Here is a 7,379-nt window from a genome sequence, read left to right as displayed (position 1 = left end):
TTAGGGATCGTTTGGTATGATGGATAAGAAAAAATTATCTTGGGACAAAAATTTAAAATCGTCTTACTGAGATAAGTTATCTCATGATTAAAAATAGTTTCGTGATAACTTATACCCGCAAGACGGTGGAATAGTAATTCCAAGATAAAGCAGTAAAATTGACAATCACATGATTAATACAACATATCAAACAGTCAATAAGAGATAATGTCAGGAAAACTAATCACATCATAACTAATTCCAGTTTGACTAATCCCATTATAACTTGTGTTCAAACCAAAGGACCCCTTAGTGTTATATATAATCCTTAAGTCCAACATATAGAAATACAGTAAAACCTCTTTATAACATCCTCGTTTGTTCTAGATCTTTTTTGGTTGTTATAGTGAAGTGTTGTTATAAAGAACTTATATTATAATATAGCGTGGAAACTGGTTCCAAAAGAAACTTGACTTTTATAGTGAGTGGTTGTTAAATAGTGATATTGTTATAGAGAGGCCAGGCTGTATTATTAATGCTAACAGAGCACTATAATATTGAAAATTCATAGAAACCAATTTCGACTAATTTGGAATTGAGACGTAATAATTGTTGCATTAATTGTTTTGTTGTTAAAAGCTTTCAACAAATTAAACTGGAGAGTCCTTATAGACCGAAAAGAAGAAAAAAAAAATGTCAATAGAAAACAATACTATATGTGGTCATGCTATCAGAAATTGGGGTAGCTGCACATGGGAATGCATGCAAATCTAGAAGTAGATCACTTACATTAGACTTCATATTACATGCATCAAATCCAATATTCCCTTAGAAAATGTCTAATAAACAAACTATAAAGAGGTTTCTTTGCCTAATTTCAAATCAGTGCTCCACTGTGGTAATTAGTTATGTTGCTCGGATTTTTTTCGAAATCGTCGGGTGTATTAAATTCTTCTAAAATAGTATATTTTTGAAGGATCTAATACGAGTGCAGCAACATTTTAAAAAATCCGCAGAACATAGAAGGTAAGCACCGTGTCTCTAGACAATGACCCTTTTCTTATTTTTAGACACGTTCCAAATAGAAATCATCTACCTTAATTTACGTGTTGGTATTTGATTGATATGTTCTCTAAAAAGGAAAATTAAAATTTTAGGACTTGCAGCTCTAAATATGGCATGATAGATTATAGAAGCGTGTCATTAAAGATAAATAAAAAAAAAAAATTATTTTTACATATAAAATTTTACCTCTTTTTTAAAATATACAAATAAGAAAACAATACTATATAAAATGGAACAAAAAAGTATTATTTCCTCTATTTCAATTTACATGAACCTATTTTTTTTTGGGTCGGTGCAAAAAAGGACTCTTTTCATTTTTGGAAATAATTTTCCTTTGTGCAATGTTTTATAGCCCGACAAAATATACGTGCCTCATTTTACACTACAAGTTCTTAAGTCTTCTCCTTTTCCTTAAACTCCGTATCGAGTCAAATAAGTTCACATGAATTGAAACAGAGGGAGTAATATTTTCTAGACACGATGATACCACTACTCTAAGTAAAATTTTTTAGTTGTTACAATGATAGTTTGTATATTGATGTCCTCTCACTGTCTCCTAACTCCCTTGAAGTTGGACCTATTATTAATTTATTACTCCCTCCGGTTCATAATAAGTGTCCAATTTGCTTTTAGCACGCCCATAAAGAAAATACTAAATTCTATACAAAAATACTTACTATGACTAAACTACCCCTAATTAAACATTTAATGTGAGGAGTAAGAAAACTTTTTAGGGATATGTACATAGGGGTTATTTTGTAAAAACAAATTGAATTCTTTCTTGATTACATAACTGGACACTTATTTTGAACCAAAATGAAAAAGCAAATTGGACACTTATTGTTAACCGGAGGGAGTATCATATTTTCTCTAAACCAATATAGGCTTTTAGGTCAAATTTTTCTACTCTAGTTTATAACTGCACCCTCCAAGTGTATACATTATATGAAAAATTAATTCAACAGGTCATAAAAGCTATCATTAATTTAGGTATTCGATACCTGCTACCTAATCTGATGTGAGTAGTTAAAACTTAAAAAGAGTTAAATTTAATAAATAGGTGAGGTAAAGTTAAATAGAAGTATTAAATTGCATGGGGCGCCCTATTTGGTCGCCCCCTTTTAACTTATACCCGTTTTGTGTTTTCTGTTTGTATTCGTACCAATTTTTTTTGTTAAAAGCATTTTAAAAAGACGATTTTGCCCTTCTTTAATAAAAGACTATTGACAAACTGCAGGACAAAAACTTAATGATAGGTTACAAGTACTTTGGTTATAAGTACTTTACTTTATGTTCTGATAATCTAACAAACTTACTATCTAGAACCAGATAAGGAACCTGGAACTTGTTACACATTTACAAGACCTCAAGATCACAAGGTTCCAGGTTGGGACCCAGCGTGGAAATATGATTCAACTCCTCAGAATGGAAGGAACATCCGAGGGACCAGGTCACTACCAGTTCCTAAGGAGACTGTACGAAGTCAACTCTCCAGCTGGAAAGTTGCTGCATGCACACACTATAGTGCAGAACAGTGCTGCAGTCAACTTTCCAGGGAAGACTTTTACCTACCTTGCTTGTATCATTGTAAGTGATGTCACACATGTATATATGCATTCAAGGGAGGTAAAACAAAGATACTTGAACACTTAGAGATTACACACAAGCTCACTCACGTGACTATTCAGCTAGCAAGTCTCAAGTGCCTCAAGAACAAAGAACAAAGCAACTACGGACCAGTTCCCACATAGAGTTATTGTGTGTCCTTAGTTGAGTTGTAACTTTGTAATAGTTCTTCAAATTATAATTCCTATCTAGCTTATTTAGAAGCACTTTATAGGAACATCTTTGTAAACCTTAAACCTGCGTGTTTAAGTGTTGGCTAGAGTTAGTCAAGTTTTAAAGTCTTTGTAATAGAGTTATTACAAAGTGGCTTGTAATAGGTGTATTACAAGTTAGTGACGGATTAAGGGTTCAATTTCTAGGTTGCATATGTTGTAATCTGAAAGTTGCTCAATAGTGAAGTTGAAATCCTACAAGGGTAGGCCGTGATTTTTACCGTTGAGCTGGGAATTTTCCACTTAAAATTCCTCTTGCCATCTAATTATTGCTGTGTGTGTGTGTATTGTTGGACCTGATAGAGAATCTGGTTATTTATAGAAGTTGGTGGACCCATATATTCTAGGGCAAAAGGTTAAAATTGTCCCTCTACTATTGTTTATTGGTTACTTGTGCCACCCGTTACACTTTTCGACCATTTTCGCCACTGCCGTTAATGAAGTGTGAAAAAATACCCCTAACTCTAACGTTTTGACACTGTGGCAGCTGACCACATCAATTTTATCCATGTCAGCTGCCATGTCACCTGCCATGTCATTAATTAACTCACCCTTTTTCTTATTAAAATATTATCATATTCTTCTACCGCACACTACCTCGCCTTCCAACTTTACCAATAGCCATTATTCCCATCCTAAAACCACCGCTCCTCGCACTCTATGATCATTTAGAAATACCAAACAAGAACCAATTTACTCTTAAGGCCGCAAGTGCTTAACTAAAGAAACAGAAAAAATAGAAATTAATAGAAAACAATAATAACTTGTACCATAATTCCCCTTTCATAACCTTGGTCGCATAGAAACAATATAATAAATTAAACTTGCAAATTTGGTATTAAGATTCAACTTTTTCTTTCCTAAAGCACATTCCAAAATTGCTGGTTTTCCCACCTACCCTTTCTTATTTTTGTACAGATCTATGTATGTGTGGGTGTTTTCCCCTGACTTTGCCATTTTGTCGAGCATCTGGCATGGTCGACTCTACAGAATTTGTTTTCTTCAGATTTGAGAAGATTGGCCCGTTGTTGTTGTTGTTTAAGGTGTTGGGAGAAATCTCTTCATCAGCAGAAATCATTCCGCATTGGTTTTGGTCGATTTGGACGACCGAAACTCCATTTCAGGCCACCTGGTGCTCATCGGAGAGTTCCGGAGGTTTGGGGACGACGATTGGCACGGTAGAATGGCCTGCAATTTGGTGGGATGGCCTGGTACCACTCTTTCTTCGCTGAAGCTTTTGAGGCTTCTCCACCGGAGGTGATGGCTGCTCGGATAGTGGCGGCGATGACGGCAATGATGTCGGTGGTGAAGGCTCTTGTTATTCACCTACAAATTCTACGAAAGCATGCAGCAAATACATCTAAAGGTTTTATTTCCCTGGTTTCCTCCCATTTAGAAGCAAAAATACCATAAGAAAACCTTTATAGTTCCTTCTCTGCAGTCCTTTATATGTTTGAAATCAAGTACTTCGTATTAATTTGGAAGCCTTAATGCAAAAAAAATGCAGAATGTACGTTATTTCAGTAACATTAAAGCACAATTTTTTTTCATTCTTAATGGAAATGGATCAAAAGGGAAGGTGAGAAAACCAACAATTTTGGACTGGACATCCAGCAAGACTTGGATATCAATGGAAGAAGCTATATTCCATTTACATTTGAGTTGGTCTATGGGGTTTAACTTGGTGGGGTTAATTAATGACTTGGCAGGTGACATGGCAACTGACATGGATAAAATTGATGTGGTCAACTGCCACAGTGTCAAAACGTTAGGGTTAGGGATATTTTTTCAAACTTCATTAACGGCAGGGACGAAAATGGCCGAAAAGTGTAACGGGTGGCACAAGTAACCAATAAACAATAGTAGAGGGACAATTTTGACCCTTTTCCCTATATTCTATCAATTGGTATCAGAGCAGGTTCTTTCTATCAGGTTAACACCTAGAAAGGATCATCATGGCTGCTCCTCCAAACTTCGAAGAAGGCTAGTCTACGTACAGACCTCCTAGGTTCAACGGTCAATACTATGGGTGGTGGAAAACTAAGATGCATGACTTCATCATGGATAAAGACTCTGAGTTGTGGGATGTAATATGTGACGGACCCTTTGTCCCTACAAAGAACCTTGGTAATCCAGCTGTAGCCATTCCCAAGACGAGGAATGATAATGACGCTGATAGAAAGGCCACAGAAAAGAATTTTCGAGCAAAGAAAATTCTTGTGTGTGGTATTGGCCCTGATGAATATAACAGGATATCAGCTTGTCAATCAGTAAAAGAGATCTGAGAGGCTCTTCAGACAACTCACGAGGGAACAACTCAGGTGAAATAATCCAAGATTGATATGCTCACAACAGAATGTGAGCTCTTCAGAATGAAAGATGATGAATCCATGCAAGATATGCATACTCGATTCACCTCCATCATCAATGAGCTTCACTCTCTTGGTGAAAGTATTCCAAGAAACAAGCTTGTCAGAAAAATCCTTAGTGTACTGCCCAGTTCTTGGGAAAGCAAAGTTAACGCCATTACAGAGGCTAAGGACTTGCACACACTGACCATGGATGAACTGGAAACTCGAAAACGTATGAAATGAAGAAGAAGAAGGACAACGAAAGAAGAGAGCCCAAGAGGGAGAATAACCTGGTCCTCAAGACGGACAACAATGACTCAAGTGGTGAAAACAGGGACATGGCTTACTTGACAAAAAGGTTCCAGAAGATGGTTCGCAAGAATGGAGGCATTCCAAAAAAGGGAAGCTCTAGCAAGCCCGGAAACTATGACCTTTGTCATAAATGTGGCAAGCCGGGACACTTCATCAAGGATTGCCCCCTCCTAAAGCAAGATCACTATAATAACAACTTTGACAAAGCATCCAAGAGGAACCAGGTTCCTAACAAATGCTTCAAGAGGAAGAATGATGTTGACAATGTTGTAAAGCAAGCTCTTGCTGCATGGGGAGACTCCTCCAGCGAATTTGAAGAAGAAGACGACCATGGCGGTAGTTCAATGATGCAGTGGAAAATGAAACAACTGAGTGTGATTCAATCCTTGCTCTAATGGCTCAATCTAATGACGATGAAGATGACGATAGCGATGAGGTAAACTTTCTGGATGTTCAGAGAAATCTGAAATCTTACTCTCCTAAAAAGCTCATGTCATTAGCAAATGTGCTAATTGATGCTTACCATAGTCTTATCAATGATAAAAATGCTTTAACTATGGAACTAGGGAAAGTTGAACAAACCAGAGATAACTTAGTAGTCGTTGTAGTTGATTTGAAAGAAACCATAGAGAACCTGAAAAGAGAAAAAAATGCCTTAGAAGAGAAAATTGCTAGTATAGAACATGAACGAGATGATTTAATAGTGGTTGTGGTGGACTTAAAAGAAACCATTGAGTATGCAAGTAAAGAAAAGGAAACCTCGACCGAGAGAGTTTCTATCATTGAGCAAGAAAGAGATGACCTAGTAGTGGTGGTGGTAGACTTGAAAGAAACAATTGAGGAATTTAAAACAGTAAATAGGCCTGGAAACTCTAAAAAGGGAAAGGAAGTTGCAAGTGAAGCACACATTAAGCTTGAAAATGAGTTAAACTTGGTAAAGACTTAGTCTGTTTGCTGAATTTGAGAAAAACAAATAGCTTCAGGAAGAACTAGGGAAAGTAAAGAGTGATATTGAGAAATCTCCTAAGTGGACATGATCCTCAGATGCTATCACTGCCATGTACACCAATTCTGGGGGAAACAGGCAGGGGATTGGGTTTCAAAGGGAAAAGATTCCCTACAACCCTCATAGAAAGTATGTTACTGTACCTGACAATTGGCTATGTACCCCCTGTGGAACAATGGGCACCTCAAGGAAAATTGCATGGCCAGGGTTCAGTCTCATCAGAGAAATAAAGTCTTTGCTGAGAGAGAAACTGCTGCAAGAGGACCTGGTCCGTCAAATAGGAAACCATCAACTAGGAAACGCATTTTGCCTGCTTGGACTAAGAAAGCACTCATTCATCCTTTTTCTCTTAACAAGGGACCCAAACTTGTTTGGGTTTCTATATCTAACCCTTGATTTTCGTGTGCAGGGAGCAGTGAAGAGAAGCAACCAATAATGACACATGAACAGCAGCTGCTACAAGGACAGGACTGGAAATACAACTAATTCCCCTTCACTAAAAACCCTGCAAGGAGAGTGTATACCCTTTTGAAAATGGCTAAAAAGAGGGTATGCTAGGAGTTGGAAAATTTGTGTCAAAGGAAATAAGGTGGAATGCTTGTCCAGAATATGCACAATCTCAAATCCTGTGACTGGTGAGGTGATGATGTACCCAAAAGACAAAAGAGTATGTATGTTGCTGTGATTGAGCTTTTGCAGAGTGGAGACATAAGTTGGTTGGAAGCTGTTGAAGACAATACTGAACCATGGGACAAAAGTCTGGAGCATTGCACGTTGTCTATCTCTAAACAAACTGGATCTGAAGAACCTGGTTTGTGGTATGATCAA

Source organism: Nicotiana attenuata, unplaced genomic scaffold (genome assembly GCF_001879085.1).
Source record: "Nicotiana attenuata strain UT unplaced genomic scaffold, NIATTr2, whole genome shotgun sequence".
NCBI classification, from domain to species: domain Eukaryota; kingdom Viridiplantae; phylum Streptophyta; class Magnoliopsida; order Solanales; family Solanaceae; genus Nicotiana; species Nicotiana attenuata.
Note: the sequence above shows the minus strand (reverse complement) of the source record.